This window comes from Pseudopodoces humilis, chromosome 1, assembly GCF_049639895.1.
Source record: "Pseudopodoces humilis isolate 2021_Gansu_Grassland_sample_001 chromosome 1, ASM4963989v1, whole genome shotgun sequence".
Classification (NCBI taxonomy): Eukaryota; Metazoa; Chordata; class Aves; order Passeriformes; family Paridae; genus Pseudopodoces; species Pseudopodoces humilis.
This window is the reverse complement of record NC_142200.1, coordinates 100,292,586-100,316,396: the sequence shown is the minus strand read 5'-3', so window position 1 is coordinate 100,316,396 and position 23,811 is coordinate 100,292,586. Positions and strand designations below refer to the sequence as shown.

General features: G+C 43.5%; 1 protein-coding gene across 7 annotated transcripts in view; it reads left to right on the top strand.

The window, feature by feature from the left end:
• The first annotated feature begins 5,530 nt into the window (after positions 1–5,530).
• Positions 5,531–23,811, top strand: part of COA1 (cytochrome c oxidase assembly factor 1) — a 52,329-nt gene continuing 34,048 nt past the window's right edge. For 2 of the 7 annotated variants that reach the window (XM_088059870.1, XM_014261748.2), the window contains exon 1: positions 6,258–6,447. The gene's annotated coding sequence lies outside the window, so the exon portion shown is untranslated. The other 5 variants (XM_014261750.2, XM_014261747.2, XM_088059864.1 and 2 more) reach the window with 5 other exon arrangements.

Genomic DNA, 23,811 nt, shown 5'->3' with positions numbered 1-23,811 from the left:
ACCTGCTGCTCCCACTGCCAGCTGCCTCTTTCCCCGCTCCCCTCACGGCCTTGTCTCCATCCTCCTGCAGACCATGGATACCTGGGTATTGTGGTTCTTGCTCTTGCAAAGCATCATCGACTACCCACAGCCCGTGGGGGACGACTGGGATGAGGCGACGCGTCTGCTCATGGAGGAGCGCGCAAAGTTCCAGGAACGTGAGAGGATTCGGCTGGAGCTGGAGGTGGAGCAGCTCGCCCTGATGCAGAGTGGCCCGTCCTGGGGAGACCTGCTCTGGTCTGCCTTGCAGCCCTGGCAGGTCTGGGCATTTGTTGGGCTCTCGCTTCTTCTCTTGCCCCTATGGTTTATGTGGAGGAAGAGAAGGCGTGAGGCAGAGGTCAGCGGCGAGGGGGAGAAGGAAAAGGAGAGCGAGGAAGAGGACGAGACACGGACGTACGATCTGGCATGGCTTCTGGACGAGCGCATACAGTGGCCTGTACAGGACCTGCAGGCAGGCTGCAACAGGACAACGGCCGTGATGGAGAAATTCCTAAGTGCCCTCAGGCGTGCCTTGGTTGGGACTTTCTTCCCGGTGCTGCACCAAGCCATTGGTTTTGGCAGTGCCTTTGAAGGCTGGACTGAGAGTGGGGAGGAAACCGTGTACCATGTGCTTGTACCCCTGAGTGCTCCCCCAGGCCACATCTTCCGCCTGGAGCGTGACACTGACTGGCTGAGGCCCGGCAGGAACTTCCGTGTCCGCGTGGAGCTGGTGTGCAGCTGCCCGAGGGGGCAGGAGGGTGGGAACATGCTGTGCTTCCGCCACCACCCTGACGTGATTGGCATGATAACTCAGCAGCCCAACCTCCTAGACATGCTGTGCACCGGCTCCTACCTTGACGTGGAGAAAACCATCTACTTCTTCTACAGACTGCTGGAAGTAAGCTGGCAGCGCTTGCCTGAGTCACGCAGTTGGCATTTAGCGCTGCACTGCTCCCAACGCTTCTGCCACCTCAGGCTGTCCAACAGCCAGGAAAGCTTCCAGGTTCAAGTGATGCTTGGGCTACAGCGATTTACCTCGGACATCTTTATCAGCAGCCGGCCTCGAGGGGCCCACACCCCAAGCACAATGTGGCCTGAGACCTACAGCATGGCAGAGACAAAGTTCTTCAGGCACATGGCCAGGCAGCTCCCTCAGGACAGCTCGCACCTGAAATGCCTGCAGCTCCTTGCTGTAGCTTTTCAGGAGTGCGAGGGCTTCTCCATCCATTCCATCAAGACCATCGTCATGCACCAGCTGAACACCGTACCGCTGTCACGGTGGCACAGCAGGTATTTCCTGCTTCAGCTGTCCGATGTCCTGGAGCAGCTGCGCTTAGCTCTGCAAAAGAAACACCTGCAGCATTTTATTGTGGGCAACCAGAGGCTTCCAGAGGAGATCAGGTTGCCCCAAGATGTACAAACAGCTAGGCCATCCAACCTCTTCCACAGCCTGTGGCGGGATCAGGCTGCCCACTCCCAGGCGATGCAAGCCTACCTTGATCTGCGCCATCGCCTGGCGAGGTTGCTGGCCTATGGCCACTGTTAGCAGGGCTCCTAGAATCACAGAATTGCTAGGTCGGAAGAGCCATTTAACAGCATCAAGTTCAAGCCATGCCCTAACACCACCTCAACTAAACCACGACACTGGGTGCCATATCCAATGGTTTTTTAGCACATCCAGGGATGCTGACTCCATCACCTCCCCCGAGAAGACAATTTCACTACTTTTGCCACTCTTTTAACATCCAACCAAAATGTCCCTTGGCACAGCTTAAGACTGTGCCCTCTCGTTCCATCACTTGCTGCCTGGAAAAAGAGACCGACCCCAACCTGACTACAGCCACCTTTCAGGCAGTTGTAGAGAGGGGCTAAGGTCACCTCTGAGTCTCTGTTTCTCCAGCCTGAACAGCTCCAGCTCCCTCACATGTTCCTCATAGGGCTTGTGTTCCAAGGCCCTCACCACGCCCTCTTGTTGTCCTTTGGATGTGTGTGCTCACGGGGCTTGCAGCTGCTGGCAGACGATCACTTTTTAGTGCCGTGACAAAGAAGAATGAATGGGATACACAGTCAAATAGATATGTACATATATAACTAGAATGTGTATATATATATATAACTCCAAAGTTTTTTACTAACAGATGTGTTTTTAATAGATACAAATGAGAACAATAGTTTATCAGTGATCGTACTATTTTATAAAAAGATAGAGCACATATGTAATGTCACTTCCTGTTGTGACACATATTCATGCTCTGCAGTTACTGCATTTCTGAGGCAAAATTTTTATTACATAGATATTCTAAAAATATATATATACTATACATGTATTGTATTTAATACAAAACAATAATTTCATAAATAAAATGGAAATGAAATAGAAAACCAGTTAGAGATAATTCCCATATATTTACAGCAAATAACATATATTTATTATTAAATGCTTACTAAATATGTAAAATGTTATAGAATGAAAAAAATCATTGTAATAAATATGATAATTAAACAATATAAATTCAAGATGTAGATTATGTCACTATCTATAGTGACAACAGTGACTATCTAGAATGATTATCTACGGTGAAAATATTATGCTCTGTAATTATTTATGTATTTACGTATCTGTATTTACAATCTGTATGCATAATATGTATTTATAATCTGTAAGTATTTAGGACAGGAAAGTTGTCTATTACGTAAATACAGTTTTAAAATACATAGAATGCATATCACATCTATAATATTTTTGGACAGAAATAAGGCCATAGACCGTGTCACTATCTGTTTGGACACATGTTAATTAACACGTATCACTAAGTGGCCGTATGACTGGCAAGCATGAAACTGTTTTGCTGGGTTTTCAATAAAATGCAATCTGACAGAAGCCGGAGTGTGCAAGACTTTCTTGATCTCAGACACCCCTATAGTATTGGTAAATGTCGTGCGCTGGGAGTCTGGGCTTGTGAGCAGTCTCCTTAAACTCATCCAGACTTACAGTGCTGAACTGGTTCTCATCAGAAATTAGGCCCAGCTGCCCCGAGCCCCTCTGATCTCAAAGTCATGGAATGGCTTGGCTTGGATGGGTCCTTAGAAATTGTTTTGTTGCAACCCTGGTGCCAAGGGCAGGAACCCGTTCCACTAGGACAGGTTGCTCCAAGCCCCATCCAACGTGGCCTGAAACACTTCTTGGGATGGGTCAGCCACAGCGTCTATTTGGGAGCATGGCCCAGGGCCTCACCAGCCTCAGAGGCCAGAAGTTCTTCCACATCTCTAGCCTAAGCCTGCCCTCTGTCAATGGGAAGCCACTGGCCCTGGTGCTGTCCCTCCAGGCCCTTGTAAACAGCCCCTTTGCACACCTCTTTTGGGCCCTGTGTAGGGACTTCCCATACAGGGGGGTGTCCCAGGAGAAGTACTGGAGACCCCTGGGGGCCAGGAGCCCCACCATCAGGGCAGCAAGCATGTCCTGGCACGGCCATCAAGGGAGAAGGCACAGGACAGGCACTGAGGCCCTGCCTGCTGGAGCTGGGAGCTCTGGTGTGCAGCCAGCAGAGAGCCACGGGCCCTGCAGCTCTGCATCCCTCAAGGCTGAGGGCACTGCCCTGGTACAGCTGGTGGCCAGCCCCGTGCCACCCTCAGGAGAGTTCCTGCTCTGGGGCCAGAGTTATTTGTGGCTGTGAGATGAGTGGCCAGCATGACTTGGGTCCCCAGGGTGGTGACAAGTGCACAGGGGAAAATGCCAGCACAGGAAGAAGCAACAGCAAATAGGCCCCAGCATAGCCATAGTAATACTGGCATTTTACACCAGCTGTCTCTCCTTCCATGTGGAAATAGCAGAGGGGGCATCTATAAATAGTAAGTACCTTTCAGTACCAGTAAAGCTTCATCAATATTGTATGTGTACTGCACAGTTTTCATAATTTCAAAATTACCAGGAAAAAGGGCCAGCTGGGGTAGATAGGCCCACACAGGCAAAGCTGGGAACTGAAGACAAGTTTTTGGCACAAAATCTTTCTTCAGGTCTGAAATGTATGAAATAGATCTTTCAGAGTATAATTAGGTATGTAGGAGTCAGACCACCCTGAAGGTAAAGGCAACTAATTTCCACAAAGAAGGGACAGTAGCGGAAAGACAGGAGGAGAGAAAAAAACCTGCAGCTTTGCGTACAAAACAGTCTCTTAACAGGGCTCTTCAGGAATGTAAGAAGAGGCTGGCTTATTCACTTCTTTTTTGTTCTCTATTTCTCATTGTCTCTTTTTTGGTCATATCTGCATGTCCTTTTGTTCTGATGATTGTCTTTCCATACCATGTTTCTCCCTACTCCCACCTTCCACAATTCCAGGAGTGTTACAAGTCCTAGGAAGCAGATCTGTTAATTAATTCAGCTACAATGTAGAAACCTCTCACTTTTCAGTTTTTTTTGTCAGGAAAAACTAAGAAATGCAATAGTGTAATCAGCTCCTGATGGTAGAAGTTGCCTGGAAACTGCTAGAAGCATGCCATGGGAAGAAGCATTTTTATTTTGGAAAATGAAATAGCAGATAGTATTGCACTTAATCACAACAGTAAGGCAAAAGGTGTAAATAAAAAGCTGGAAGCTACTTGGATAACAGAACAAACTGGCTTCATAACAGCCCTGAGAATAATGTCCAACTCAACTCAGCCAGGAAACACATACAATAAATATCAAAGCAGGTATGATACACTAAGGAACAGCAGCAGAACACACTCCGATGTTATCGGTACACTCATCATTTAATTTCAGATGAATCAAAACTGTGAGCCAAGTCTTGGGACCACGTAATCCAGCACTGCTAACACACACACTTTACAAGCACCACAGCCTAAGTGCTGAGTTCAGGGACAGTGCTGGACAGCTCGCTTAAATAAACTCCAACAGTGACACCAGCTTACATGGAACAATGGAGAGGGATAAATCTGTTATGAAGAAGATGAGCTAAAGACAGCAGCAATTAAATTAAATATTAATATCACTGTGTGGAATCAGATAGCCAGATTAGATCCGGAATTTTCTTTGGGAATTACTGGACAGACACTGTTATTTTTTTCAATTTTATTTGACTGCACAAGAGGAAAAAATAATAAAGCACCACAGAAGAGAGTGGATCTCTGGCAGCAAGCTCAGGTGTGGCCTGGATGACCAGCATGGAGCTGAGGGGATGTGGGTTGTGGGGAAGCCTGTGCAGCAACGCTGCCTGGGGACTGCACCTGTCTCTTCGCAGGCTCCCCACAACACAACCTGCAGCCGAGGCCACGATTGCAGGACATCTGGCACCTCCGGTAAGGCACAGACTAAGGAAACTCTAAACCCTGTCACTGAGAAGAGGGACCCTTGGAAAATGCTGCTTGAGACACAGGCAGCCCCAGCACTGCCATGACACGATACCACAATATAAAAAAGATATTAAGCTATTAAAGAGAGTCCAAAGGAGACACAAAATGGCGTGACAAGACACAAGACACGCAACCAAAATGGCGAAGGGCTGTGAGGGGAAGCAATAGGAGGCGGAGGAGTGGCTGAGTTCACTTGGTCTGTCCAACCTGGAGGAGACCGAGAGGAGACCTCATCAGAGTCTACAATTTCTTCTTGAAGTAAAGAGGAGGGACAGGCACTGAACTCTTTTCTCTGGTTACACGATCCGAGGGACTGGCCTGGAGTTGTATTACGGGAGGTTTAGATTGGATATTAGATAAAAGTTCTTCCCCCAGAGGGTGGGTAGGCACTGAACAGGCTCCCCAGGGAAGTGGCCACAGCACCAAGCCTGACAGAGTGCAAGAAGCGGCTGGACAACGATCTCAAGCACAGGGACTCTTGCGTGTCCTGTTCAGGGCGAGGAGCTGCACTCGATGATCCTTGCGGGTCCCTTCCGAGTCAGGAGGTGCTCTAACACAGTCCCCTCCCCTCCGCCGCTCGCGGCGCCGCCCGCCATCGCCCCCTGCCGCGTCCCGCCGGCACCGCAGCAATGGCGGCCCCCACGTGAGCCCGACGCCGACCGCGGCTGCCGTGAGTGGAGACGGGCGGCCGAGTCCGGGGCGCGGCCAGGGCGGGCACCGCAGCCGCTCCCGCCGGTACCGCCGCACCCGAGCGAGCCCCGCCGCCCTTCCTGGCGAGCTCGGCACAAAATGGCCGCGGGGGGCGGTCGGGGCCGCGTGGGGGAGGAAAGAGGCTGGGTGGGGATTGGCACCGGGGGAATCCCGGCGCGGCCAAAGCTGCGCCGCAGCGACTGCGGAGAGGGGCGGCCGCCTGCAAGGGCGGCGAGGGTCAAACCGGGGCCTCTGAGCCGTGGCATCACGGCGAGGGCGAGCAGGGAATCGCTCAGTGACTCCGAGAGCCTGGACACATTTCCCCTCGGGCCCTGTTAATGGTATTTGCACTTAGGATACTTCTGTCTGCCTCCAGAAGAGCGGTGTGAGGTAAAATTATCTAGCAAGCTACAAAGAAAGCCTGATACACAGAGAGTAATCAGAATTGTGGCAGAAAACATCTCTTGTTGCTGAAAACAGGCAACACGGTGGCAGGAGCACAGCCGGAGGAAATGTGAAGAGGTAGGGCGAATATAAAGCAAGTTGGTTGCAGTAACTCATTTGCATAGTAAGGAATCTACAGTCAGATTTCCTTTTTTATTCGGATACAGCTGGTGAAACAATCAGGTAGTCTTGAACAGATTTAATGTTCAAACATTGCAGAGGAAAGTGATTGCTGTGTTTATTTCTTTATAAAAGTTGGAACATCCCTTTTTAAATCTACTCTGATCATTGAAGCTAACAAGATTTCCCTTACCCTTCTTACCGGCGAGGCTAGTTGCTCCTGCTTTCCAGCCTAGTTGGTTTCTTTTTGCTCATTCATACGAACTCTTTAAGTGCAAGAAAGAGAACATGTAACTTGAAGTGTAGGAGTGGCCTGCATTTCTTGTTTTAGAGCCAGTTTTTGATGAAGTATTGAAACAAATTTCAAGAACTCTGACTATGGCCTCAAAGGCTGGAGTAATAGCAGGCTGCGACAGCAAGGTGGCCCTATTCCACCAGCCCAGCTGAACATCGTATTGTACCTCTTGCATCAGCTGGCTTTTTGAAAGTTGTTTTTTCCAGTGCATCAAGGCTTTCTGGGCATGGCATGCACTGCAGCTGCACAGCCCAGCAGTAGGACGGGAAAAGTGGCATGAGCACTCCCGTTCCAGCAGCAACTCTTCAGACCTGCACTTAAATCCAGTGTTAAACTACAACTACTCTTTGTTTTGAGTCTAAGCTTTGACTCAAATTTGAACAGTAAACCGGTGTTTCATATCACGCAGTAGTCCATGTCAAGGGTTCTCAAACTTGATTAGGGGTGTGGTAGAGAAAGATGCATGCATGTTGACAGATAACAAAATACTGCCTTTCTGCCTAGAGATACTTGTGCTATTTAAGACTTGGCAAAAATTGCTGCCCTCACTATCTCAATTATTTAAGTGCCGAAATCTCCTAGATCAGCCAAATTCCATTAAACACAAAACGCAGAGGAAAGTTACCTTAAATAAGCAATGTACCAATTGTGAAGTTGTTGCATTTACTCCCCAAGGAAGAAAGGACTCTCATCAAGAGGGGGGTGAAGAGGTTAGCCAAACTTAATGTGTCATTTTTTTTATTAGATGAGCTTTAACTTAGACTACTGAAAATTGAATGAAAAAACATGGAGAAGGGAGATAAGGAGCTTTTGGGATTAAAAATAAAAATAAACCCCAAAGCCTTCATTACTATCTTACAGCTTTTTCTAAGTAGTACTTTGCTGTTGCAGTTCTGAAATTAATGAAGTGTGCATGGATTATTGCTGAGTGTATTTTACTTCAAAGCTGGTTATTCCCCAGAAGTCAGAGGCTTTGCATGTCTGTTAATACAGTACTTTCCAGACCACTTTTCTAATACAAACTTCTGGGTTTTGACTCAATGCCAGAGGAGCAAAATAACATCCTTACCTTTGCAGCTGTGACCACAATATAAAATCAAGCAGGAAGAAGAGCTGACGCTGAGGGTTGTTTTCACTACACTTAAGGCACCTTGAGAATGGGAGCTCCCACAAAGAGACAAACCCACTCATACCTTCCCTAAGCAACGTAGCTGATAGGGCACTTGGCCTTTCTTTTATACCTGCCCCAGTTCAGCCAGCACAGGTGAATGCATCATGTCTGTTGAACAGCCCAGCTCCCTCTATGTGAGCATTGCTGTTGCACAGCAGCTTCCCCCATCTGCCTGTGCTGCCTTACCCAGGCTGCAGCACAGCCCTCAGAGCAGCTCTGAGGATGGTTTGGTGGCAGCCCAGCTTGGGGTTGTTCTCAGAATTAGGAGGCGGCTTTAGACATAGGTCTGAAGGGTGGCAGCATCAGCTCTAGACAACCTTTGTCTGTCGACCTCTCTGCTTGTCCAACTCCCATCTGTACAAGTGCCACTAAAACAGACATCAACAAGTGATGTGTGTGAATACCTACCTTGAAATGCTTGCATTTCAATAATGGGGAGAGGGGGAAGAAAGGCACTTAGCTGGATTTTTCTGTACAGTCACTCTGTTTGTGACTCAGTCTACAGTTTTGAGCTGTGATTTTGCATAACTGAGGAGGTTGCAGAAGAAGGCTATATTATGTCTCAGTTTCTGGGAGGAGCAGTTATATGACCATCAGGCTAGTATGGGAGCTAACAAGATGCAGTTTTACTTTTTTCTGCTGGGCATATTGTAAGGAATGGGAAGTTCTTGAGAGTGTACTTCTGAAAGTATACCTGATACACAAGAATATTGGAATATGTTAGTAAAATTTCAGATTAGCGGTTCAGCATTACTTCTTAGTCTTTTCCCTGTTGTGAGCAACTTGAAAAAGCATCACCAGGTACTTTATCCTGACATTTGTCTTTTAGCATGTTTAGGTGATCCTTTCTGGTATTAGAATGTTGTAAATGACAGAATCGTTTCATCTGCTTTGGTGCAGTGGTGGTTTTTTAACAGCTGCATAGCAGTAATAGCAGTTGAATTTAACCACCCCTTCCACCAGGGCAGAGTAATTTGCTTTTCTTGGTGTTCAAGTGTTTTCAGTAAGTGTTTGCATAGCATACCACTAACTAAAATACATAGTCCCTATTTCCAGAGCTCTCTGAGAATACTCTTCATATCTTCAGTACACAGCAGATGATAGGGGCTTTCCCCTGCCCTTCTTACCCCTCCCTACACCAAATAAAAAGTCAGTCCTGCTATTATTTTGATCACTACACTAAACATAGTAAGCCAAATTATCCATTACATCAAAATGTATTCTGCCATCATGTTATTAGACCTCTTATAGATCAAACTGGAGGCAAGCAAAGAGGGAATGTTTTCTCTTTTTCCTATCTGTAGCTGTATCTGCTTTGAAGATTGGCTTTGTAAGCTTCTCCCATTAACTAACAAAGAGATAGACATCTTCCACATCCCTGTGTGCCTTCTCCAGATGTGGATTAAGTTCATTAATGGCAACAGTAATCTCCCAGACTGTCTGACAGGTGTTGATCTGTGCACAAGCGCTAGTGCAGATGATCACTTTGATGGTGCTAAATGAGTGAGAGCCAAGAGTGTGGGTTTGAAGCATTGTCTCCATGTACTGCAATTTGACTTGAACATGAGGTTCTCAGATGGATCACCAGAGGCTGCACCACCAGTGAATGCTCAACACTCTCCACAGCTCATAGGTGGGAAAGTCCGCGAAGGCAGGCAAGAGCTGACCTAAACCAGCCACACACATAGAACCCATAGTGGGAACACAACCCTCAGCATCAGGTATTTTCATTTGCAGACTCATTCCTGATGTAGACATAGCCAGCAGTAATTATAAAAATCCAGTCTAGCATTAAAATAATTAAAATTTACATATTAAACTCCTCCAGAAAGAAGACCCTTAAGAAATTGGAATATCTGTAAGGAAATTTGATCCAATAGAAGTCCAAAACTGTCCCAAAGACCTCACACCATTCATTTTCAGTCTTTTAACACTCTACAGGAGCCTCTATAACTGGTTGTATGGGACTGGTGAACACCAGAAATTGAAGGTGTAAACACAGGGTGATACACCAAGATCTGGACTACTTGAAAAGACATAGTCATCTGAACACCATTCATTTTAATGTAACATGAGGGATCCATCACCTGAGGCTGGGAAATGTATGTGGGGTACTTGGGAGGTAGGAGAAAATAAAAAAATAGACTACAGAGGCATTTGTGGATGCAGATAGTTCCGTTTGGCAGGTTATAAGTAAGTAGAAGGAATGCAAGTCTTACCAGAGATAAAAATAAATAGATTTGTCCTGTTCATCACATAAGAGAACCATGAAAGAAGTTTTAACATTAAAACCAGGCACAGAAACAAAAGTTAAAACGTTAGAGAACTGCAAGAACCTGCTCTGGAAAGCATGTGAGATAAGAGTGATTAGGATTCATTTGACATGCTTAGAGGAAATTCAGTTACTCTCCATACAGGTGTGGTTTTATTAGAGATTGCTGCTGGGCTACTGTTCATCCTGCTGGGGGGAAAAAGTGTAAGCCAGTAGGGGAGAGAGACCTTGTCAGGTAAAGAGTCAAGGATAATTTAGATGGAGGCACAGTGAGGAAAATAAGCCATGAAATACCTTATTTAGCAGGATGGTGTTTTTTTCCTGAGGTCTAAAAATGAGGAACACTATTATCTTGAAAATCTTTCATGTCTTGTCAGCACAATGCAGATGTCACTAAGTCTTATATATAGCCTTGCTTACTCTGATTTCTGGTGTAATTTTCTTCTGGCCCCTCCACAAAATTAAAACCTCTTCAAAATACATAGTTAGTATCCCTTCAGTGGCCTTCCCCGTCAGTACCCATGCCAAGCAGACGACAGTATGATTTTTCCCCTGTACTACCTGTGCACCATTATCTCCAGCCATAATGAAGCCAGACTTTTGGAGAAATGTTTGCCATATTTGGTGCTACTGGTTGGCCAGTAAGTATCTTATTAATGCACAGTCTTAGGAAGGAGACACAGCCTACCTGTTTACACAAGTGACACTGCACTGTTTTTGCGTGACTTAAGTATCACACATTTAACTTCTAGTCAATAAAATCTTTAGGCTTGAATTTTTGCCTTGGCACCTTAATATCATCTCTCCTTAGGATCCTGAGAGCAGCAACATGATGTAGTTCATACACCAATACATTGTGACTACAGAGTTTAGATGGAAGAATGATGTTGCTTATTCCAATAGGACTGGAAAGCAACTGTCAGCACTTAGAACTAAAATGTGAGCTGCATGTGATTTATTAGAGCTGCAGCTATCTAAGCTTAATCCTGGCATCCAGGAACATTTCCTTGGATTTTGAATGGACACATACATTTGTAGACACAGCTGTACAAGCACTGAGAGAGAAAACTACAAGCCTACGTGCTTCAGAGCCTGCACTAAGTTAAAAACAGAGCATACTAGCACAAGTGAAAGGGAAAGCTGCTGTGTGCAACTTGATCATTACATTTGGTCTAGCAGTTGCATAGACACAAAACTGCTCTACAAGTGCTGGTTTGCTGTAGTACAACATTTCTACACGTAGCATGGTTAAGAGAGCCCACCTTAACAGATGCTTTAGAATAAATCTTCTAAGATTTCCTGTGCTGAATAGAAGTACATTAAGAAGATGGAAGCCATTGCATACCACTTGGAAAAGGGTAATTAATAGCTGACCAAGATGCCCATATACACCACATAACAGTCATCAATCCTTGTCAAAAATAAAAAAATATCAAAATTTGAAGCCTAGGGCATTTTCACTTAGTTTCCTACCTAAAGTAGCTGTAGGGTCCTGTGACTCTCCTTAATATTAGAAGCTCACAGGTACCTTTTCTCAAATTTTGGTGCCTCTCCCTTGCTACTCTTTTTAACCTTTCTTCTTTGAGTCTCACAGGTGCAAAGTTTTCAGTTGAATTAACTCTGCCTTATTCAGAAGTGGTGAGGAAGGTGTTTCTCTGATTATTAGTCTTGCTAGATATAAAGGACTAACGCTTAAAAAACCAAGTTGCCTGAATTTCTGTTACTTCAGGAGTTTGGGGGTGGATTTGTTTTGATTTGTTTTCCAGTCAGAATTCCACAGACTTCTGAGTAAATGAGTTAACTCCAGGGGTGTACACTGTTAAACACAGGATGTTTGCTTCCCATATTTATTACAAAATCTACAGTGATCTCCACAGAGCTTCCATTTAATTGGAGTTTTGCCACCAGCTTAAATAGGTAGCTCAGGTCCAAATTCATTAACAGAATGGAAAGGTTTACTCCAAGTGTGCAATGTAGTAGAAAGATTAGAAGCTGAGCAGTTGCCTTTACATGGTGAGCATGTCTGAGCTTGATGAGGTTATTTCCTGAACCTAAACTATAAACAAGGAACCGTGCAAAATTGCAAACCTGCATATGGGATGCATCTGCTGGAAATTATGACAAAAACTAACAATCTTCACCTCGCTGAAGTCAGTGAAACATTTTCCATGTACTTGATTGGAGCCAGGATTTTGCTGTAGGCACTTACACTTTAATTTTGCAGGAATTAATGCACATCACACAGTAAATACCTCTGAAAAATGTTTTAGCTCCTCTCCTTTCCAGTTTTCCCTTTTTCTTTAGGCTGAGTTTTAAATTGCTTTCCAAAACCTTTTCCATCTCACTCCCCTTTTTAAATCAGAAACTGAATAGATATCCTTTCAGCATTCTGCTTGAGCAACACCAATGGCATCACTTTTACACTGTATTAATCATGATGCATGGTGTCTTCCATCAGAATTGCAAAGCACTTAACAAATATTAATTAAGTACTGTGTCTCTGTGAGGTGTGTAAGTAATTAATTTTATAAGCCAATGCCATTTAAAAGAGAGAGAAGGGTGGATTCTCATCTTAGTGCATAGCTTCTTACTCGTTTACAGATATTTTCTTCTGAGGTGTCTAGACCTGAAATAAGTTCCTTATGTAGCTTTTGTAATGGCATCAGTAACAGGCACAATTGTGAAGCTGAAATGCAATCTCTCATATTTCCATTATGTGAAAGCATGTCCTCTCAAATTCATTGTCAAATGTAATTGTGGTAAATCAAGTCAGTAGAGAAGACTGGGGAAGAATTTGAAACTTAAGCTCTAGCCCTGCCTTCACTTCATTAGAACAGGTGTTCCTAAGCTTTTGGTGTCCTATGTTTGCTTTTTTTCAGGTAGGAAACGACTTCCTGGATGCTACAGGCTTCCTTTTCCCAGACACATTTACTCTTTGCACCTGGAAATCACATTTAGGCAGATTTTGAGGGTTTCATAAATTTGTCTGGGCTTTCTGGATGTGTGGTAGCTGTAGAGAGCAGACCCTTCTGAACTGGTTGCTGCATGCCTGGGAACTCCGGATGTCAGCACTGTGAGCACACACAGCAGTTACAGGACATGAAGCCCCTCACAGGAGCAGCTCTGTGTGTGTGCTGTGCTGTCCAGCCATGCATATGAAGTGCAACATACCAGAAGCAGCAGACTTGATGTAGACATTGCTGTGCAGTCAGGCCCACACTTTCAGGGCAGAACTGCATAGTTATTTGCATATAGATTATGCATCCCCTGTTCCAGTGTGTTGCAGCTGCTGCATATGTACACAGTTTTTTCTGCCTGTTAAATCCTCTGCAGACCTATGGGATTTCTACCGCTCTAGTTTGCACACTGATATAGACACAGTCCTCCAAAGAACAGAACCCTTACTTGTTCTACTTCTCCTGTCAATTCCCTCTTCCCTTCTAATAACAAGTCCTTGCAATAAGACAGTTCTTCCATGAGACACATTCAGACAATTTCAGTTTGCACAGAAGAGAGATGTGGCAGTCCCCAGTCCTTTTTCCCTCCCCAGGAGTCCTTGGTAATTTTGCTGCTTACCATGCCCTGGTTCTGACATGTTGGATCTCTCTTTTAGCCACTTTGATCTGGAAGAAAAACAGCAGAAAGGTGGGTGGCTTTCTCTGGCGTAGTGAGGTAAATATCTGACTAAATGACAGGTATGAGGTAGAGGATCCACAAATCTGCAGATGATACCGAGCTGTGAGGTGTGGAGGGAAGCGAAGACAGTTGTGACACTTGGCAGGTTTGAGTTGTAAGCCTCTGTGAACCTTGTGAAGTCCAACAAGGCCAAATGCAAGGTGCTGCAGATGGACTGGGGTAATCCCAAGCACAAATAGGCTGGGCAGAAAATGGATTGAGAGCAGCTCTGGGGTGAAGGAGTTGCGGGTGGTGGTTGACGAGAAGCTTGACATGACCCAGTAATGTGCCCTTGCAGCCCAAAAATGCAGCTGTGTCCTGGGCTGCATCCAAAGCAGCGTGGCCAGCAGGGCCAGGGAGGGGATTCTGCCCCTCTGCTCTTTTTTCGTGAGACCCTATGTAAAATGCTTTGTCCAACATAAGAAGGACATGAAGAACAAATCCAGAGGAGGGCTATAAAGAAGTTCAAAGGGCTGGAGTACCTTTTCCTGTGACAGCAGGCTTGAGAGAGTTGGGGATGTTCTGCCTAGAGAAGAGAAGACTCCAGGGAGACCTTGAAGCAGCTTTCCTGTACCTAAGGGGGACCTTTAAAAAGCTGCAGAGAGACTTTTTACAAGGGCCTGTGATGATAGCACAAGGGGGGATAGTTTTAAACTCAGAGTAGGTTTACATTAGATATTAGGGAGAAATTCTTCACTGTGAGAATGTTAAAACATGGGTACAGGTTGTCCAGAGGAATGCCCCATCCTTGAAAGTATTCATGCCCAGGTTGGGTGGGGCTTGAGCGTCCTGATCTAGTAGCATCCCTGGCCATGGCAGGGGCTTTGGAACTAGGTGATCTTTGAAGTTCCTTCCAACCCAAATGATTTATGTGATTCTATGATCAGGGGAGTACTGAGATGTTCCAGATGCAGTTGGGAGGATGGCAAAGAGATTGAGAGACCTGACCTCTCACTTTTGCAAGTGACTTGTTAGATCAGCTTGTCTGCCTGTGAAGTGGTAATTTGATTTGGTTTTTTTACAGAACAGAGGTCCCACATTGCCTCTTTTTCTCTTCTCCTTGGAAATGCCATTCAGTCTGGGAAAATTTGGCTGGATTCGGTTTTTCATCACAACACTACATTAGAATAATATATTTGGAAGGGTTATCAAGGATTTTCTACATTGCTTTCCTACAGGCATTTGCATATAAACTTTATTCCAGTGGCCTCACACCAGTTGGGTTGTTTTTAACTTCTATTCATATGTTGGAGGCTAAAACCATTGCTATAATCATGTTCATAAACCTCTATGATTTTTAATCATGCTTATTCTGATTCTTTGTTATCCTCAAAAATACTTTGAATCCATTATCTTGCTTTGTTGTATTAGTTTCAGAATTGTACCTAAAGCTAAATACACCCCACATGTTGTGTGGAAACTGCTTTGAAATTAAACAGAAATTTGAAAAGCTTCCGTTGGATGCCTCTGAGAGTATCAAACATATTAAATATTCTTCCCAACCCCTTGAAAATTAAGAAATAAATAAATATTTTTTCCCCCTTCTTCCAGCTACATTTGAACTGGAAGAACATAAAATCACACCATGATGAAATTCTGATTTTTTCCTTCAGTATTGTTTGAAAAATCATGGAAGACTTCAGTGCATTAATAAAGCAGTTTAGACACACGTCTGCCACAGTGGTGGAGCTCAGAAGATCAAAAGAATATTCTCATCTGCTTGACACACACACACCCAATGTTCATTCATTAATGGCATACTTTCAGCGTAGGTTATAACTGTACACATTGTACAACAAAGCAGTGCCATGAAGTCCCCTGTCCCTAGGGAGCAGAAAAAAAAGTGGTTGATTAAAGCATTCTCAGCAGCTGAGACCATCCCAAACACTGACATGTTCTACTGTGAACTTTGAAAGGATGGGAAGAATAACTGCTCACCACCATCTTCATTTGATGGTATTGTTCAGAATAAATCCCCCACTGGCAGAATAATCCTTGATAAGAGGCGTTCTAGCTTTCAGAAGTCATTCTCTCAAAGCATACACAGCGGGGGGATGTTGTAGTATCAGTGCTCCATGAAGTATGCACAAATTGGTTTGGGGTTGCCCATCTGTTTTGTTGACAGAAAATGGAGGTCTAGATGTGTGTGTCTTAAACCAAATATGACCCATTTTAAGTTCTGAAGTAAAAGAGAGTTCATCCTTCCCTGACAGAGACAAGATCCATTGTGCTTTTCCTGATACTCATCCCGTAGGGTCTCTAAAGATCCAAACTTAACTGAAAAGCAAAAAGCCCATGGGGGGGTTTGGAACTAGGCAATGTTTAAGATCCCTTCCAATGCAAACCATTATACTATTCTATTATTTGCTTACTGGTTTTGCAATTTTAGAAAATAAATTTTCTCATCTCTAGTTTAGGAAAATCCCAGTTGTAATGAGGTTAACTGGGTAGATTCCAGGTCATTCATTCCTTGCATAGTAGCATTGACTTAGTGGCAGAGCACCAGAAACGAATCTGGCCCTTTCTCTCCATGAAAGTGAAAGTGTGTTAGGCAGGCGTTTCAGCATGCAGGGTAACGTGCCTTTGGATTGTACACAGCTAATCCTCTTTATACTTTGCTGACTGTAACCTGCTTAGTCTTACATGAAATGTATTCGTCGTCTTTTCCTGAGCCTGATCCAAAGCCTGTTGGAGTCAGTGGAAAGAGTCCAGATATTTTCAGTAGTTTTGGAGCTGACTCTATATGAACAGCTGGTCTAGCACTGAGTCTTTTAGTTGAAAGACAAGGAAAATAAGCAGCACCAAACCACTTTGGACTTGGTGCTGTATTAAATATATAAATGAAAGTAATGTGAAACTTGTAAAACCAGACTGGACAAAACACTCTGAAACATGCTGCAGGGAGCAGTCTAGTGCTAGCAGGGGGAATAAGTTAGCTATTTAATGATTTCTTTTCCATAGCTTTTACTTTTCCACATATTCTGTAATGTAACAGTACTTTTTTCTCCTTGAGCAAATAGCTGTCAGACAGCAGCACTGGAATGAGAACATATGTAGTGTTTGCTTTTATCTTACATTACAAAAGAAGTATGAATACCTTGTGTTATTCCAAGTATAAAATTACAGGTGTCAAATCATTTGGTGCTTTAAATGCTGTGCCAGAAAAGTAATCCAGTAAAAATAGCTATGTCCTGTCAAAGCTGAGCAGTTAATATTGTTATTACAGTTTCTTGCACGGCTTCAACAGTGTAAGATGGCAAAAACCAAGTGTAAGAGACCAGCAACAAACTTGCCTGGAATCACCCAGAGCATGGAAAGACAAGAGGATGGAAACACAATAAAGCTAATGACCCAAAGTGAGAATCTGGCTGGTCTGATTTATAGTTGGTTCAGACTTTAAAAATTCTGTTAAACAAAAGCTGGTTAACATCTTACGGGCTGATTCTTACCCAGAGACCCCAAAGAGTGATTTGTGTTTGGTACTGGGTGAGTATTTGGTTGATCCTCTGTCCTAAGATGAGTGTACCATTTAAAAAGTAGAAGAATATTTAGTTGGAAAGGTTGAAGAATTTTGTCATCTCCGTATTACAGGTGGGAGTGCAAAACAGGGGTGAAGAAGTTTCGGCTGAGTTAAACAGTTGGGGTCTGAGTTGTCTGTGGTAGAGAACCTCTAAGTCCTGTCAAGTGCTTTGCAAACAAGACCATCCATACCTAACTGTGGTATGGATATGAAGTTGTGAATGTATGTTTATGGTGAAGTTTCCTGTGGACCTGAAGTAAGATAGAAGATACAAGAACAGGTCATAGCAGAGCTATGTGTTTTGGTATGTGAATTTTTCCTCAAAAGATCATGAAGAGCCATACACACTTTATTCAGCTTCTGGAATTTAGGTTAATACTTTTGTTGTCCATTCCACAAAAGCTGGGACAGAAGAAAATTTACATGGTAGATTATGTCTACTAGGGGGCAAAAGAATCACTGCATTTAATACTCTTTTTCAGGTCTTCAGAGCTACAGTGAAACCTGGATAGAGACAGCCTGATTTGCTAAATTGGGGAACATCCTGCTTCAGTCAGTATGGATGTTAGGAAGCTAATTAAAGGACATAGCAGCTGACAAGTGAATCTTTAATCCCTGTCAAATCCCTTAAGTTTTTGACCAGAGTGAAGTAGTAAGTAGTTCATATAGAAATTTTTACTCCTGAATTCATGTGTTTCCAGATGAGATGTGTTTATTTTCATGATAATAATCGGAACACATTTTACTTCATATTTTCAGGATGAATTTTGTCTACCTTATAAGTCACTCCCCAAATCCCAGCTCTCTTCCCCTACTTCTTGAAAACCATGGGAGTCATATTCCTTGTCCCCATTGGTATTTTAAGTAAGTGGCATGAAGGGTGTGTCAGGCCGCATAGTATGCTGCTGAACAGCAGACCAGATCCTGGTGCTTAGAGGCTGCAGTTGTGCTGAAAGGTCAGAAACACCAAGGGCATGTAGTGCACTAAAACTTGCCTGTCCTGAGATAGTGAGGAACAGTCACACATGTTGATTTACAGAAAAACTTTGTTTGGTTCCTTTTTTTTCTCTTTGCAAACCACATCCTCTTGCTGAATGTAGATATCTCATGCTGCAATGATTAAGTCCATTTTAGGTTTGTTTCCATTAACCTGTGAAAAGACTGTGCCAAAACCCAGAATCAGCTATGAAGGATAAATTTTAGGGTTTTTTTAGTTCCTGAAAAAAAGAACTCAGCACTAGGTTGTCAGTTAGTACATCAAAGGATGCATCTGGTGTACCTCAGTATGCTGTAACGTGAGCTATTTGTTCAAAAGTTAGCTCTAGTTAACTAACATGACTATTCATTCTAAAATAAGCACTCAGGCGGTGTTTGCTCCCAGGCAAATACTTGTTCTGCTACAGTTCTTTCTCAGCTCAGCTGCCTCTGATCCCCTTTGCAAGTGCTGAAGTTGTTAGCCTTTGTAGTCATGAGAGTTAATTACCACTCATTTTGTTCACTTTTCTGCCATGGCCAAAAGCTTTTATGTCTTTTACATGATTTGGGAGTGGAAAGACTCGCCTGCATTAAGGGACTGTTTCTTATGCAATATGTGATTAATAGTTGCCAAGAAGTGGGTCTGCCACATGTGCGCTGGCAGGTTGGTGGCTGTGCAGCTGCGCTAATTACGTGGCTGGGCTGGGTAAGCACAGTGCATCTGATGGTGAAGATAGGTTCCAGGGTCCCACAGGAGATTGAGGTTAGGTAAACTGGGCCACCTGGGCTGTGGTGGCTAGATGTGGCATCTGGGGACAAATGGGATGGATCTGCTGAGTTTGAAGTCTGGACATGTGGAGAGAACACCTAGGAGTTATATGAGGCAGTGAGTAAGGAGCAGAGGAAGAAGTTCAGAGCAGGCTAAAGCAATTCAAATAGCAATCAGCTGTGTACAGTGTGGCCCTTTGGTATTTGGCTGTAACTCCCTTAGTTTTGGGAGTGTTTGTGTAGTAGGAGAGGAGCATCTATTATTGTTTAGCTTTCATATCAAGTCCAAGAAAACTAGTTTATCTCCCAGCTCAAAAACATTGTCCCCACAGAAATGGATATTCAAACAGTGCTCTTCAGAGGCTGTAGCCTGCAGTAGCAGGAGGCTCAGGAGAGACTGCATACTTTTAGTGTGCTCTAAGCTCTGGAGCTTTTTCCTTGAATTATGTTTTTCCTTTTCAGCTAAATAAACCATAGCAAAAAGCCTTTCACTGTGTGCTAAGATATTCTCAAGTGCTCTTGTTTCCAAGGGTGACTTTACTGGGGGCAGCGATGCAGTCTTAGAACAGAGCTCTTACGTGTCCCAGTTACAGAATTACTTCCCGTGCTGCTGACAGCTTGATTTGTGAAAGAGAAAAGAATAGCAAAACAAAACTCAACCCACAGCCTATGCAAGAGAGAAAAACACAGATTTGCTGTGCTTTAGAGAGTGTCAAACACAAGCATTTGAAAGGAGGAAAGCTTGTAGTCTTCATGTTCATGATAAAAATCCTTTTACAAGGATAAGTCACATAGCTAACTATTTTTAAGCTTTAAAAGTTTCCTGTTTAGTACCTATGGGATAAGTCTGTGCAGCTAGCTGGAGGCCAGTTTTAACCTTGGACCATTGAAATCTGTTGACCTGTGGTTTGGTACAGAGCTGGCCATTGTTGTTTTTTTCCTGCTTTGAAATAAGGGATATCTGGGAAACCTCTAGCGCTGCCACCCCCCCAAAACAAAAAAATCCACATCTGACTGTGTGCTTTACTTAGCTGCCAAGTGTTGCAAAGTAGCCAGATAATGAAAATGCTGCTAATTGAGCAGATGTCAGACTTAGAAACTCATCATTATGCGTTTATACTGAATCTGGTAGATACTAAGAGGACTTTAGGTGCATGTATTATTCCAGAGCTGTTTTGTTCTGGTTTGAGACTAAGCAGTAGTTGTAGAAAAAGAAGACTGAAGTGTTCTGCAGTTGAACAGTCAATTTTATTTCTAAAGCAAAATCTCATGCACTACAGGGCTCATGATTCATAAATATGATACAGTGCTGAAGGAAGCTGTGTCTTGATTTGCAACTTAAAAAACCAGGATTTTGCTAGTAAATGTGTTCTTCAGAATTACAAACCAGCAGATGCTTAAATATGGAGGTCATGGCTTTGTCTTGAGCAGTAGCCTCCTATGATTATTGTGTACTGTGTTTTTATGATAGGTGAGACAGCTTCTTCCTGGCCACTTAGTTATGTCAACATTAAATGGAGAAAAGGAATTGGGATGACCTAGTCTGGAGGGGGTAAAGCAAACAGCAAAGCACTGCCATTGGTGAAACAAGCTTGCTTTTAGCACATTCTCTAGTCAGTCTGAGTCATTAACCATCATTTAAGTTTGTTCTCTTCTTCCTCCTCTGTCTTTCCCTGAGGTGTATTATAAAGCAGTGCTGTGACTGGAATTAGGGGTGCACTATCTGGGAGTGGTCCTGAGAGCAGGCAGGGATGGGGACTGTGGGTAGGGACTGAGCCAAGGCACAGAGAGACAAGCAGAGTCCAGTTTGCAAGAGCTGCTTGAGTCCAGTGCTGCCTCTTAAAGATTGCTCTGTAAGGACGTATCCAACCATGGATACCATGCAAGCCATGCATTAGTCCAGTAATTTCCTTGGTGCCTGTTCCCTGCACTGCCTGTTCTACCTCTCAAGCCTGGAGTTGCCCCTGTTGCTTCCTCCTGATGCAGGCTTTGGTCCCAGACTGGGTATTCCTCTCCCTGTCACTGCCCTGTCCTCAGATGTTTCACAGCTGCTCACAGTGCACAATTCCTAAAGTCAGCCAAATACACAGTTTTGAGGATGCACTTTAGCATGTGCTGAGCTCAGAAATCTGCCTTCACCAATTTAATTCCTTTATAAGAACATGTCAGAAATGTTTTCTTCTCTTAGCATATCTGTATACACATGTATGTTCATCTGTGTATCTCTGTGTATATCCCGTTATTAACAGCAAGCATTAAGTGTAGGCATCAGGGATGAAATGGACTGTAAAATTTCCATGCCATCTGCCCAAACAGCACACTGGTTTCAAAAGAATGCTCAGATGTTTATAAAAGCTAGACTGAATGATGATGATGATGATGATGATGATGATGATGATGATGATGATGATGATGATGATGATGATGTCGATGTCTCTATGTGGAGGAAAACACTCATTTCTCAACTGGCAAACTTTTGAAACTCAGAAGTGTTTGCTGTATGATACGTCGTCTTTCAGATTTGTGATTCCAGTTTTCTGCTCTGTTAGAACAGCGTGTAGATTGAGCAAAACAAAGTTAGTGATATGACAAAATGTTTTTATATCTTGTCCTGATTCAAGAGAGGTTTTCTCACCTCTCCATGGGAGAGAACTGGATGGCAGTCTGGGCTGAGGCTGCAGCAACCTCAGTTTTGGTGACAGTAGCTGTGTCATTAGTTTTGTTCTTCCACAGAACCATGGGATGAAAGTAGAACCAGGGGTGGTGTTAAGGTGGCAAATCTGTAGATTGAAGAGTACAAATTCAGTTATAGTATTGGTTATGCTATTAGCCAAGTTCAGCCAATTCCATTTATGTTGAGCAACACCCAGAGCCTGCTGGAACCAGTGGAAGTTTTGCCATCAGCTTTCCTGAGGAGCTGGATTTTGCTTATTGTTTAAATTAGCCATATCTTCATGGGAGCATATGGGAGCAAATGCATAGGTCTTGAATTGAAGAAGCCAATAAGCAGCTTCATGCATTCACTTTGTTACACAGGTAAAAGCTGAGACAGCAAAACCCATCTGCTAAGCCTTCAACACATGTCTATAAAATCTGTGTTAGAGTAAGAGTATTCTTTTCTATTTTATTTATGGCCTTGGCTGCCTGAATGAGTGCATCTGGAGCTCAGATGTCTGATGCCCTTATTGTAAATTAGTTAACTCAAAAAACTGCACGCACTGTCAGATCTTTGCTGTGGAAATGCCAGGCTCTGTAGTTGAGGTGCTTTTGTGTGTGCATATGTTTTTTTTTTTGTGAAAAGGCTCTTGAACTTTATGCATAAACACTGTTCTCTGTCTCTTTTTTTTTTTTTCCCCTCCCTCTTTTGTTACAGACTGTGGACTAGCACTGAATATTCAGGAAAAGCTCCCCAGGGAGATTAGGGACACGGACAGATTTTAAACAGAGCCCTAATGCATGGACACGAAAGGACAAACATTCTAGTGGGAATACTTGTGCAAATTCCCTGCTTTGGGGTCAAAATGCATTGAACAGCGCTTTGCATGCTAAAGATGCTTTTAAAATCAATACAGATGAGAAATTATAAAATTTGTAAATAGAGATCGTGCTCAGTGAGAGTAGAAGTACTTCAGTTACTTTTTGTTATCAATCATACAATGGTATATAGCAGTTCTAGAGAGAAGTGCATCTATAAATCCTTTTCTGCAGGGCTCAGAATCCCAGATCACACTGAAACTTACTTAGGCAGGATTTGTCCATATCATTCCATGTTCTGTAGGGCTATGGGAACTGAGACTTAAGAGCAGTGGGAATTAGATGCCTTGACATGAATAAACCACTGTTATCATCAGTTACTCTGATTACACTGTTGTGGAAGATAGCTTATTGCTATATTTAATAAATCTACATTGAAAGAAAATGAACAAAGCCATTGCACAAGCAAGCAATAACAGTACATATATTTGGGGCTGCTGTTCAGTAGCTAAACTCAAGTGGAGTGCAATTGTAAAAATTGGGAACCCGGATGGGTCAGCGTCTGAAACTGGGTTGCATAACAGCAACATGGTAATATCAAAGCTGCAGTGTGGCTTTCATTGCCACACAGCTGGTATTTATCATATTGCTCTGTGCATATTTAAGAATAAATGCAATTAAAAAAATACTTCATTCTGAAATAAATATATTGCCTTACCACTGCTGCACATTTGCACAGGGTCCTTCAGCCTGACTCCACATTACTGCTGAGCCCTGTCCTCTGAAATGGAAACAAGTGTCATTTGCAGTGTAAAAGTGCAGCAGCATTTGTATAATACTTAGATCATTCAAGTTCCCATTGCAGACCACATTTTATTATGTGTACATTTCATAAGGCCCATTGCCACTATTGCCACTGTCTCATGTTATGGTAATCCATAAAAAAGCTGCCACTAAATTGAGGCCCTTTGCTTTACATGCTGCATGCTTGCAGCTGCTGCAAGCATTTGACAGCTTCAAAGTCTGTATTTTTTAAGTTC